The 14,191-nt window shown below is 44.8% G+C and overlaps 1 pseudogene; it reads left to right on the plus strand.

The window, feature by feature from the left end:
- The first annotated feature begins 745 nt into the window (after positions 1–745).
- On the plus strand, positions 746–12,343 carry LOC129478473 (importin subunit alpha-1-like; annotated as a pseudogene).
- The last annotated feature ends 1,848 nt before the right edge of the window (positions 12,344–14,191 follow it).

Here is a 14,191-nt window from a genome sequence, read left to right on the forward strand (position 1 = left end):
CAGCTGGTCTTTTGACTCTGCAGCCCTCTGGATAAATGTGATGGGATATCAGTGGAGCTCCAGAGGTGGAGAAATGCAGAGACTATTGATCCTCAGGGCAGGATGCACTCTGGTGATGGCTCTGCTCTCAAAATTGTGTTGTGCTGCAGCAGCCTGGGTTCTGGGGAGTTGGGGGTGATTCTGTGTGAATTTTGTCTCTGGAATAATGCAGTCATGTGGATTCCAGGCCTTTCCTTACACTGGGCTTAAGGCCTGTGAAGATGGGGGGGCTCTCGTGTAACTAAGATTGCAGGCATGTGAAGTGAGAATGTGGACTGCTGGAGATGTCCTGCTTACCTTTCCCCCACATTGGGGAGTCCCTTTTGGCTCTGAGCTGATCTTGGCTGGGTGCTGTACTTCCCTCTTCATGTTGCTGTTCTGAGTTTCTATCTCAAAACGTATTTGTTACTTCCATGCCGAATTCTGGTGTTCTTCCTTAGACATTTTATTTGACATGTGGTTATCTATTTGTATTTTCATCCTTCCTTGTGGAGGAGGTGAGTGCAGGGCACCTCAAGTAAGCAATCTTGATGACATCTCTCTGTATTTGATTTTTCAACTGTAAGTGTGAAAGTGATATGCATTCAGTATGCCCCTCAACTTACAATGAGTTTATGACAGATGCCTTTATAAGAGTCAGGCAGAGCGAGATTAGACAAACTGAAGAGGACGCAAAAGGAAACATGGGGAAGAAGGTTATGCAAAGATGGGGGCAGAAATTGAAGTCGATGCAGCTACAAGTCAAGGAATGCCAAGTGACATCAGTAGCCACCAGAAGCTGGAAAGGCAAGGAACAGACTCTCCCTGGAGCCTCCAGAGGGAGTGTAGTTCTGCAGACGCCTTGATTTTAGACTTCTGCCCTCCAGAACTATGAGAGAATAAATTTCTGTTATTTTAAGACACGTAGATTGTGGTCATTTGTTACAGCAGCCCTGGGAAAATTATCTAGGCATGGGGACCAAAGAGAGACTCGACGGTTTTTTTCTTTTTGAGTTGTAACTAGTTCTTTCCTGAAGCATATAAAATCAAGCACATTTTATCCTGTGTAGACATCTTCCCTTCCTTCTGGCCCCAAACTGTCCTTAACTTTACAAGAGAAATTATTTCTCCTTTTAACAAAACTATCTTGAAAACTCACATTTCTTTTATGATAGAAAAAAAAACAGAATAAGCATAACTTCTGCCCTTCTCGATTTGATACAAGAAATTAATATTTCTCTTATTAACATACACTTATGAACACGCACCACAGCCTTATTTTGTTAAGAGAGCATTTTTTCATCCCTGGCCTAAGTTATATCCAAACCATTTTCCTTTAATTTGCCCTTGGCAGTGAAGAAGAGGAATCTCAACCTACTCTTCTACAGGTTTTGGGAGCTTATAATCCATTATTTCCCCCGACCAGGCTGTGGGCTGCACAAGAGCCTGCTCTGTGCACTGTTAATCTTGATATCATCCAATATAGCATGTGGCATGTAGCAGATGCTCAGGAAGTGTTTGTTAATCAGGGTGACCAAGTGTCCTGTTTTCCCCAGGACAGAAAGGTTTCTCAGGACGTTAGGCTCTCAGGGTTCAACTGGAACAGACTTGGGCAAACCTGACAGTTGGTCACCCCTGTTAACTGAACTGGACCCCACTGCTCTTGGCGACATCCAGGCTTAATACGAAGTTGGGAAAGTTGCCTAATATAAAGTTATGCAGTCTTTGTCCCTACTCTGCCTTCTTTCTGGGTCTCTAAGCCTCCCAGAGTTCTTCCTTCCCTGGGAGTCACCTCGTTGGGCTAACATGGTTACTTGGGTACTAATTCCGCCTGGGTCCCAGTGGCTGTCTGCTTAATGCTCCCCATGTATAATTCCATTTCTCCTGTCATGTGACTATTTTTTTTCTCTGAATTATTTACTAGATGGTTTTTCTCCTGCTGCTTGAAGTTGAAGTTCAACCAGCATTCTGTCCTGATCACTTCCAAATAGCTCAGGGATGACCTCAGGACCTGAGCTTAAAAAAACCTATAGCAAAGCACCTTGGATGTTTTTATTGACTCCTTTTCCATGCCCACCATTTGATTTATCCACTGATTCCTCATATTGAATAAATATCAAATCAATTCCCTTCTCCCCATCCTCATGGTTGCGACCATATGCCAGGACCTTATTATTTATTGCCTTTTACTGAGATTTCCCATTTACATTCTTAACCTTTCCAATTTACCCTTTTCATTGCTTCAGAGTGATTGTTCTAACATGCAAATATGACTACAATCTTCTCTTACTTAAACTATGCCAATGGCTCCCTGTGGTCCACAGAAAAAATTCTTAGACTGGCACATGAGGTGCTTCCTGAACTGTCCTTGCCTAACAGTTTGGCTTCACACATCACCACTTGTCCATCTCAAACCCCACATTCTTGCCTCAATGCACTCATCCTGCTCCCTCTACAACCAGACCCTTGGAACTACATGTCCCTCCCTCTGTCTCTGTTGCCTTTCTGCCCTCCTTGCCTTGGCTACCTCCTGCCAGGCCTTCAGAACTCAGCTCAGAGGTTGCTTCCATGACCCTGTTAATTTGGGGTGAGATGCTTCATCTCTCCTGCACCAGCAATGTGTGTTTACTGCTCTCAGAATAGGCACTAACCTGCTTGTCTCCCTCTCTGGGGGCTGAGAAACCTAAGTGCAGAAAAATGCTTATTCACCTTTATCTTCTTTCTTCACAGCACTTGGCATAATGTAGGTGGCTGTACTGGGTTGAATAATGTCACCCCAAACTTATGTCCATGCAGAACCTCAGAATGTGACCATATTTGAAAATAAGGTTTCGAAGATATAATTAGTTGAGATCATATTGAATTAGAACAGGCCCTAAATCCAATATGACTGGTGTCCTTATTAGAAAACGAAAGGATGCACAGGTGTAGACATACACAGGGAGAAAGCCATGTGATGTGATGGCAGAGATGGAGATTAATGAGCCAAGGAACGCGAAGGATTGCTGCACCCACCAGAAGCCAGGAAGCCAGGAGAGAGGCAAGAAAGGATCCTTCCCTAGAGGTGTCAGAGGGAGCATGGCCCTTCTGACACCCTAATTTCAGACTTCTGGCCTCCAGAATAAGAAAATAAATTTCCATTGTAAGCCACCGATTTTGTGGTACTTCCTTTTGGTACTTTGTTGTAGGAAACTAATACAGTGCTCAATATATTTGGTTGACTCAGTGAATGATCCAACCCCTTTCCTACCTCCCCATAACCATTGTCAACTCTGGGCTAGAATGTTCTGGTAGCCTTACGACTGGTCTCCCTGTGTTTATTAAATAGAACAGTGCCATAAGTTTATGACTCCAGTGGATTCTGTGTTTGTTAGACTGATTATCAGCTAATTTTTTTCTCATGACTCAGTGATAAGGTTAGCTGAATCGTGGTGCTGAAAAATGTCACCTCTGCCCTGAGTGAAGCTTGCATGCAAGGATCTACTGGGGCACCTAAAAGGACAATGATTCAGGATGTCATTGAGCTCGCAGAGCAAGCCACATGCCTGTTTTTGCACGTGCTTTGCTAATAAATGAAAGTCTGTATGGCAGAATTCTATGTGACACCTGCTTTCATTACAACATGCAGAGACCCACGGCCCCAAGACCTCTTACATCTACATAGTGAATGACAAAATGACTCAGGTCAGTTCTAACCAAGTAGGTCATGGAAAGAACTCCGGTTTCAGAACAAGACAAATTTAGGCTAAAATCCCAGCTCCACCACTGACTGCCTGAGTCACCTATGATGTTGCTTCACAGGGTGGTAACAATGATCATGCCCGCCTCCCCAGGTTATTGCTATAATTAAGTGAGATCAAGCATGTGAAAGGCTTCAGGTGCTGTACATGCTTGCTGCTATTCAGTAAGTTGGACACAGTCACACAGCTAAGGGGGAAGGTGCTGTCCAGGGTCTCACCCTGGGGACGAGACTCCCCTGAAACAGAGGCAATGGCCTCTAATGAGGGAACTGAACATTAATTAGGAATCCAGGATATACGACTTTATGCATTTTCACATACAATTTTTCCTTTTATTCCCATGAAAGCCTTTTACTTTAAAAAAATTTTTATTCTCATTAAAAAATACAGGAAATGAGGCTCAAAGGCAGGGCACGGCTCCCTATAGCACTTGTGAGCAGTGATTCTCAACCTGGGCTGTGCATGAGGCTCCCCTGGAACTTTGAAAAATCCCCACATCCTGTCGCCTCTCTGACCAAAGAAACCAGAATGTCTGATGCTGGGGCCCCGGCTTCACAACTTCAAAAACCTCTTCAGGTGACTCCCAGATGCAGCCAAGTTTGAATATCTGTTCTCCAGAGTTTACAAATCACTTTCCCCCAAAGGAAGTGGTCTGACTGACCTTTACCCCTCTATGAGGACAGCAGAGTAGATTTCATTGTCCCCACTTTGATGATGGGAAAACCAAGGCTCAGAGAAAATTCTAGAAAATTCTAGAAAGGACTTGAACTAGAACCAGATTCCTTGATTATTCTCCATTGCTCTATCCCTGTGCTGGGGGGAGGAGCTGTGCCACATCACTGACCTCTATTTCCCTTTCAGTATCTGCACTGGAGAGAAGGCAGCCTTGGGTGTTTGAAACAGTTTACCTCTATCTAGCCATCATGGGGTTCTGATGACCCCATCCCCAGCCCCAATCACCTGGTCTCCCCTGCCCTCCCCTGTAGTTCATGGGTTCTCCACAGCCCAGAGCAGAGGCCAAGGGGTTTTCCACGCAGGCCTGTCAAATCCATTTCATTCCCGCCTGTTTTTCCATCTGCCTTGTCATAGGGTGTGTGGTGCAGGCTTGTCTCTGCCAAATGCTTTAGTGGCTCTGGAATGGAGAAAGCAGCAGAAGCCCAGAGTGTTTATGCCATGGGAAAAGCTGGGCTTTTCCACAGATCATCCTTCTCCCCCGCCCCCAGGTTCTCATGCCCTACATGATTCCCAGGGGGCCACCCAGCAATTAAGATACAGTTCTGGAGAGCAGAAGGCTCTGACAGCCCCACAAATCAGCCTCCATATCCCCACCCCCAACACACACACATCCCAGTCCCTCCCAGAACAATGCTATCGAGTCATCTTGAGCAATGGCACCAGAAAATCCCAGTGTAATGAAAGAAAACAGAGGCCTGTCTTTCTGGCTGCTGGTGCGATTTCAATAGAAAGCCCTTCTTAAGCAGGAAGAAGCAATTCTTCTGCTATGTCCCTAACAAAAGCTGACCTCTTCCTTGGCGGCATTGGGTAGGCCCAGAATCAAGCTGGGGTTATTTCCCTACCATCGCCATAGTCATAGCAACAGCTTTGATTAATGCGGTGGCCCATTAGAGGGATAATGTCAGCCCTAATCAGAAACGCCTCAAGTATCTCTCTTTGCATTTTGGTAAATGGCGTAATCACATTACGGCTGGATGTGTCTGGGAGCTGATTGCTGTCGCACAAGTCTGCCTGATTTTCCAGGTTAAGGGGTGTCAGGGGGCCCGAGATGCAGCTAATTACTGTGCATTGTTACGAGAGAGGACCAAGGCCACGCAGGCCGCCAGGAATGTTCCTGCCCTATCCTTCCTTGTAAGTCCATAGGAGCGCTTTGGGCTGATGGTCTGCAAGGATGCCTGCCTGAAGGAGATGGCTGAGAGTCAGAGAGGGGTGCTATTTGCTGCTGTTAAGCGTAAGGGAAGCAGAGGCATGGTTGAAAAGAACAGGCAGGCAGCTGAGCTGGGTTTGGCTGTTCCTGCCCCTTGTCCATCAAGCTCGTGATGGACAGTCAGCCTCCGGTCATGCCACTGGGCTGGAAAACTGGCAGGAGGGCCCCACTTGGGCCTGGAGATAGGAAACGGCAGGGGTGACATGCAGTGCAAAGGCATGTAATGAGTGTGGACTTGACTTGTCCTAATAGCATTTGGCTGTTGGCAGGTTCTGCTTTGTCTGTTGCAGCTTCCTACTTGAGGGTAGATTCTTACTGCACCCTGAGGAGACAGACTTCTCCTTCTCTCCCCTTTTACTAGCAGGGAAACCAAGGAAAGGAGAGGTGACATGTCTCATCCCTGTGTCGATGCTAGGTTCCACTTCCCAGGAGACCCTTCCCACATGAAAAGCTTCCTCTCTTTGCCTTCCAGCCTAACTGCTTTTGTCTCTGTAAATCCATAGGTAACAGTAACACATCATCACCACATATACTGAAAGATTAAGAGGAGGACCTGAGGAAATATGCATTGAGCCCCCACAGGCTATTTTTAGATGCTCCTGGGAGGTTTTAAAAAAGGACTCACACAGTTAACTATTTATGACTTTTTGAATGCAGGACAGAAATGGAAGGACAGCACTTAGCTTCTTCTCCAAAGCTGGGGGGTAAATTCCTCTCAGAGACCTGAAACCACTTTGGGGCCATTAAATTTACTGTCTCTTGGATGGCATTTAATATCTAGCATAACTAATATCTAGTTTTCATTTTTGGCTACGGCAATAGTTGTTCTTTTCGGTGTTGAAAATTATCTCAAGAGTAGCTGAGGAAATTGAGTCACAGAGTGAGAATTATCTCAGAGTCACACGGTTGGTCTGTGGCCAAGCCCTGGTGGAAGCAAATCTCTTGCTATTTGGGCCAAAGTTCACTGCAGAGGGTTGAACTGAATGTCCCAGGGCAGGTTTGGGTGTGGAAAGTTCTTCAGCGGATACTCAATCCAACAAAAGGACAAGAGCTATGGTATCATGAATCAACCAAGCTCCATCTGCCACCTTTCCTAGGAGGCTCCAGGCCAACTTTCCACCTGGAAGAGTCAATATTCTCCCCAAAAAGATGTTGCATTAGACATATGAGAGGACACAGGCTCACTGCCTGCCCTGAAACCTCACACGCTTGTGTTGTATTATGCACAGGACAGAAAGCATTTCCAGGCCAGGTTGTACCTCAGGTCGGGGGGAAATTAGTAGGGTTTCCTCAACTGCTCTCCGAAGCTTTATGATGTCCTTCCCAGTAGCCAACAACTCGATCATCCCTTCCTTTAAACTTGGCCAGTCAGGGACTTGGAAATCAAGGATGTAGAGCCTTAGCCCCGACATAGCCAATAGCTTTAAGCTAAACAAACCCACAAGAGACTGGTATTTGCCTGAACAGAAAACCACAGAGGAATGAATTAACACCACGGTCAGAGTTTCCATCTGGGCCCTGCTGGCGCCCTCACCACAGAGGCCGCCTGTGCCGGCAGCCCCACTCCCTGCTGGCTCAGCCTAGTGCAAGTCCCTGGGCCAATCCCGACAGAAGCGGGGTGTACGTGAACACTGTCTTCCTCAGCCAGGCTGCGGGTCTTCCCAAGCAGGGACTCAGCGGTCCATCCTCTGCTACTGCCTCCTTCTGCCCCTCTGTCTATTTCTGGTGACTACCACACCCAGCAGTGGCATGCCAGGGGCCAGCCCCCCATAGCCAAGCAGCCTAATGGGCTGTATGGATCTTCTTGATGCCCACTCCCTCTGGACTCTCCAGTCTGGCAATGCTGCCATTTGTATGCTTGGCTGGTCTGCACCAGGACCTTGCACAGCAGCTAGCAAAACATAGCAATATTTAGTCCATACTGGGTCCATGAAAATGAAAAGGTGATATCCTATTTCTGTAGAGGGGAGTGATCACTTACTTGATTTTGCTGATGCACATCCATCTCTGTTCAAATTGAAAGAGCAAGTTCATTGCAAACCATCTCTGGCAGAGTTGTCACTTCTGAACAATCAACCACATTTGGAATTTGGCTCCATCAGACACTGCTCCCTGTCTGGTACCAGGGACTATAGTTGATTCTGTTTCCGTTGACAGCTGTCTTCTCCAGTCCTAGCTCAACTCTTATCCCTAGTCCCACATACAGTGTTCTCATTACCACCTTGCACAGCACAGTCATGCATAGTTTTACCACAGGGACATGTTCTGAGAAATGTGTCATTATGTGATTTCATTGTTGTGCAAACTTCCTAGAGTGTACTTACACAAACCTAGACGATACAGCCTACTATACACCTAGGCTACATGGTTTAGCCTAGTGCTCCTCGGCTGCAAACCTGTATAGCATGTTACTGTTCTGAACACTGTAGGCAACTGTAACACAATGCTAGGTATGTATGTATCTAACTTATCTAAGCATAGAAAAGGTATACTAAAAATGTGGTATAAAAAATAAAAAATGGTATAGCTGTATAGGGAACTTACCATAAATAAAGTTTGCAGGACTGCGAGTTGCAACTCTTGGTGAGTCAGTGGTGAGTGAGTGTGAAAGCCTAGGACATTACCATACTTTTGTTGTTGTTGTTGTTGAGACAGAGTCTCACTCTGTTGCCCAGGCTGCAGTGCAGTGGCACAATCTTGGCTCACTGCAATTTTTCGCCCCTTCTGGTTCAAGCGATTCTTGTGCCTCAGCCTCCTGAGTAGCTGGGACTACAGGTGTACACTACCACTCCTGGAAAACTTTTGTATTTTTAGTAGAGATGGGGTTTCACCATGTTGGCCAGGCTGGTCTCGAACTTCTAGCCTCAAGTGATCCACCCACCTTGGCCTCCCAATGTGCTGGGGTTATAGGCGTGAGCCAGGGCACCCGGCTACTGTACATTTTTATGTGATTGGCAGCACAGTAGATTTGTTTCCAGCAACATCACCACAAACATTTGTGTAATGACATTACAACAGCTATGCCATCACTAGATAGGATTTTTTCAGCCCCATTATCATCTTATGGGACCATTGCTGTATACGTAGTCCCTCACTGACTGAAATGTCCTTATGTGATGCATAACTGTAGTTGCATTTTAACTCTTCTGTCTTCCCTATCAGACTGTGAGCTCCATGAAAGCAAAAATCTCTTCTGGTTTTCTCCTCATTGTATTCCCAGCACCTAGCACAGCAGCTAGCAAAACATAGCAATATTTAGTCCATATTTGATCCATGCAAATGAAAAGGTGATATCCAATTCCTGTAGAGGGGAGTGATCACTTATTTGATTTTGCTGATGCACTTCCATCTCTGTTCAAATTGAAAGAGCAAGTTCATTGCAAACCATCTCTGGCAGAATTGTCACTTCTGAACAAGTGTCTGTACAAAGACCTTTGCTCATTACAAAACAGGGGTCGTAATAGAGATTGGTCCCTTTGGTTTATTTTACAATTATATTTAATTGCTCACCATTCTGCCAATTAATCAAGCCTTCAGTTGCCCCAAGTAAGGAAATTTTTTAAAGTGGTGGATTAAAATGGAAATTGCACTTGATGGGAGAAGATGAGGCCATGGCTCTGAAATATCTTCAAGTGAGTCACAAAGTATTTCTAAACCTTAGTTTCCTCATCTGGAAATTGATATAGTTGAACTCAGTAATCACTACATTTCTTTCCAGGTTTATGGTCCTATTAACTTATAATTTTGTTTCACTAATGCAAGTCTCCAAGCATGCTCTTTCTGTCTTGTGTTTTGGCCAAATCAGAACCTCAGGGTTAAGCCTTTGCATGACTTTTCATATGTTGCCACCAGGTGGCAGGAGTGTGCCACAGTCCTTTGGTCTCATGCATAAAGGGCGTGAGCATCAGAGGTGGACTTAGGATGGTAGATTTCTGAGCTAGAAGGGCAGAGTCTTTGAGTTTTTGAAATAGCAAACCCTCTTGTTTATGAAAACACATTTGCTTTTATGCAAAACAACAATTTGAGGGTTAGCAATGACCATATCTAGAAATGACCGGGGACCCAGAGTTTCGTGGTCCAGAATTTTAAGGACATGGTACCCAGCCCCTGGTGGTCTTCTCACTCCCACTTTGTACCTGAGTAGGTCATGGCAGCCCATCACCCCAGCAGCCACTGTGGAATTCAGTGTCCCATGAGGAACACCACGGGCTGAACCAGGGTTGATAGATTTATACTGTTTCTTTGCTCCTTCCTGTCTCCTTCAGGGAAAGGGATCAGGGCTAAGCCCACCCCAATTTAGGGTCCCTAAGTCCTTTGAAAAAAAACCCTTAAACTATTTGCCTAATTATAATAAAGTTTTACCTAAACACAAACTCAGCAAGAAAAATTGTCACCCCCTGTGATGGTTAGTTTTGCGTCAACTTGTCTGGGCCGTGGTGTGCCCAGATATTTGGTCAAACATTATTCAGGGTGCTTTTGTCAAGCATTATTCAGAGTGTGTTTTTGGATGAGATTAGCATTTAAATCTGTAGACTCAGTCAAGCAGATGTGGCCCCCCCTAATGTGGATGGACCTCATCCAATCAGTTGAAGGCCTGAATAGAACAAAAGGCTCTCCTTCCTCCAAGTAAAAGAGACTTCTTCCTACCTAAGTGCTTTCTTCAAACTGCACAATGGCTCTGTCTGGGTCCCAAGCCTGTCAGTCTTCAGCCTAGAAGCTCACCATCAGCTCTCTCCCATTGCTAGTTTGGTAACTCACCCCACAGATCTGGAGGTTTTTCAGCCTCTACAATCACATGGGCCAATTACTTAGAATAAATCCCTTTATGTGTGTGTGTGTGTGTGTGTGTGTATAATATATATATAAATATGTGTAGTATATATAAAATACGTATATTATGTGCATATATGTATATGTAAAATATCCCATTTCTTCTGTTTCTCTGGAGAAATCTAACATACTTCCTGTCTGGCCATTCATCCTTTGGCTATGCTTTCATTTCACACATGTGTACTGAGAACCTATCTAGTACTAGGCTGCGTACTAGGCATCTAAAATAGAAAGGTGAACCCAGCTGCCCGACTTAACAGATTCAAGAACAAGAGAAAAGACAGTACAGAAATGAGGTGTCGCAGAATAGAAGTCAATGTGGAGCTGAGGAAAGCTAAGGATGACCAGATACTGAAGAGGAGAAATGTAAGCTCATTTCCTGATGATGCTACTTCTCTGCTGCAGAAAAACCACAACAATCAGGGCACTGTAAATTGGTCTGTTGATGACATTGTCAAAGGCATAAATAGCAACAATGTGGAAAGTTAGCTCCAAGCTACTCAAGCTGCCAGGAAACTACTTTCTAGAGGAAAAGAACCCCCCTTCCCCCCACCTCCCGCAGAGACAACTTAATCTGGGCTGGTTTGATTCCAAAATTTGTGTCTTTCTTAGGCAGAACTGATTGTAGTCCCATTCAGTTTGAATCTGCCTGGGCGCTCACTAACATTGCTTCTGGGAATCAGAACAAGCCAAGGTTGTGGTAGATGGAGGTGCCATCCTAGCATTCATTTGTCTGTTGGCATCTCCCCATGCTCACTTCAGTGAACAAGTTGTATCGGCTCCAGGAAACATTGCAAGTGATAGCTCAGTTTTCCGAGACTCGGTTACTAAGTATGGTGCTGTTGACCCACTGTTGGCTCTTCTTGCAGTTCCTGATATCTCATCTTTAGCATGTGGTTACTTATGTAATCTTACCTGGACACTTTCAAATCTTTGCTGCAACAAGAATCCTGCACCCCTGTTAGATGCTGTTGAGGAAATTCTGCCTATCTGAGTTCGGCTCCTGCATCATGATGATGCAGAAGTATTAGCAGATACCTGCTGGGCTATTTCCTACCTGACTGATGGTCCAAATGGATGAATTGACACTGTCATGAAACAGGAGTTGTGCCCCAACTTGTGAAGCTTCTAGGAGCTTCTGAATTGCCAATCGTGACTCCTGCACTAAGAGCCACAGGGAACATTGTCACTGGTACAGATGAACGGACTCCAGTTGTGATCGATGCAGGAGCAGTCGCTGTCTTTCCCAGCCTGCTCACCAACCCCAAAACTAACACTTGGAAGGAAGCTACGTGGACCGTGTCAAACATCACAGCTGGCCGTCAGGACCAGATACAGCAAGTTGTGAATCATGGATTAGTCCTATTCCTTGCCAATGTTCTAAGTCAGATCTTAAGACACAAAAGGAAGCCGTATGGGCCGTGACCAACTATACCAGTGGCGAAACAGTTGAACAGACTGTGTACTTCATCCATTGTGGCATAATAGAACCATTGATGAACCTCTTAACTGTAAAGATACCAAGGTTATTCTGGTTATCCTGGATGCCATTTCAAATATCTTTCAGGCTGCTGAGAAACTAGGTGAAACTGAGAAACTTAGTGTAATGATTGAAGAATGTGGAGGCTTAGACAAAATTGAAGCTCTACAAAATCACGAAAATGAGTGTGTATAAGGCTCCGTTAAGCTTAATTAAATATTTCTCTGTAGAGGAAGAGGAAGATGCAAAGATGGTACCAGAAACTACCTCTGAAAGCTATACCTTCCAAGTTCAGGATGAGACTCCTGGGAACTTTAACTTTTAGATCATGTAGCTGAGGCATAAATTTGTTGTGTACTATGTTTGGTATAACTTTGTCTTGCTGTTACTCTACAAAGAACTCTTTTTTAAATATGGTTTGGTATTGTAGCACTTTTTACACTGACACTATACTTGAACAGTTCCAACCTGTAAATACTGTATAAAGCTTGTCCTCTGAATGGGTTTCTTATTTCTTTGTGGAATTTCATATCTCACAGTGTCCTGTAAATAAAGATTAAACTCCACCCCTCCATAAAAAGAAAAAAACAAAAAACAAAATAGAGAGGTGAACAAGTTAGCATGTTTCCTGCCCACAGAAAACTTCCAATCTACTGAGGGGGATAAACGATCAAATGCTCACACAAGTGTAAAAATGTAGCTATAGCAAGTGCTGCTGAGAGACAGGAGTGGCCACTGGGAGGAGTAGAAAGGAGAGGCTTGATCTGCACTGTGGCCACTAGCCACAAGTGCTCATTTAAATTCAACTTACAAGGCCAAGTGTGGTGGCTCACGCCTGTAATCCCAGCACTTTGGGAGGCTGAGGCGGGCAGATCACCTGAGGTCAGGAGTTTGAGACCAGCCTGGCCAACATGATGAAACCTCGTCTCTACTAAAAATACAAAACTTAGCCAGGCATGGTGGCAGGTGCCTGTAATCCCAGCTACTCAGGAGGCTGAGGTAGGAGAATTGCTTGAACCCAGGAGGTGGAGGTTGTAGTGAGCCAAGATCAAGCCACTGTACTTCAGCCTGGGTGACAGAGCAAGACCTTGTTTCAGAAAAAAAAAAAAAAAAACAAAACTCAAAAGACAGCCAGACTCCACATAATGATGTTTTTGTCAGTTAAGGACCACATATATGATAGTGGTTCCATAAGATTATGATACTGTATTTTTACTGTACCTTTCTAGGTTGAGATATGTTTAGATGCACAAATGCTTACCATTGTGTTACAGTTGCTCGCAGTGTTCGGTACGGTAATATGCTGCTCAGATTTGTAACCTGGTAGCGATAGGCTACACTGCATAGTCTAAGTGTGTAGTAGGCTATACTATCAAGGTTTAAGTACAGTCTAGGATGGTCTCACAATGACAAAATCACCTAATGATGCATTTCTCATAATGTGTCATCATCGTTAAGTGACACATGACTGTAGTTAAAATTAAATACAAATAAAAAAATTAAAGCACTCTGGGAGGCTGAGACAGGAGGATTATTTGAGCCCAGAAGTTTGAGACCATCTTGGGCTACATAGGGAGATCCCATCTCTACAAAAAATAAAAATAAAATTAGCCAAGCATGGTGGCACGTGCCCGTAGTTCCAGCTACTTGGGAGGCTGAGTTGGGAGGATCGCTTGAGCCTGGGAGGTCAAGGCTGCAGTGGGGCTGGGATCGTATCCCTGCACTCCAAGCCTGGGCAACAGAGTGAGACCCTGTCTCAAAAAAAGAAAAAGCTCCTCATTTGCACATGTGAAGTGCCTGGTAGCCGCAGGCAGTCAGCAGCTACTGTATTGGACAGCACACATAACAGAACATTTCTATTGTCACCAAAAGTAATAGTGCTGACCTAGAGCAAGGTTTCTCAAACTCAGCACTATGAACACGTTTGGCTAGGTAATTCTTTGCTGTCGAGGCCTGTCCTGTGTGCTGTTAGATGTTTATCAGCAGTAACTCCCCTCACCCAGTTATGACAAGCAAAACGCCTCCAGACATTGTGAAGTAGCCCTTGAGGGGGCAAACTTGCCCCCAGTTCGGAACCATTGGGCTAGAGGACATTCAGACAGAAATTATTTTAGTAATCAGAATGCAGAGTGGTAAGGGCTTTGAGGTGGTAAACCAAGGTGTTGTCAGAACATGGTAAGA

Source organism: Symphalangus syndactylus, chromosome 3 (assembly GCF_028878055.3).
Source record: "Symphalangus syndactylus isolate Jambi chromosome 3, NHGRI_mSymSyn1-v2.1_pri, whole genome shotgun sequence".
Classification (NCBI taxonomy): Eukaryota; Metazoa; Chordata; class Mammalia; order Primates; family Hylobatidae; genus Symphalangus; species Symphalangus syndactylus.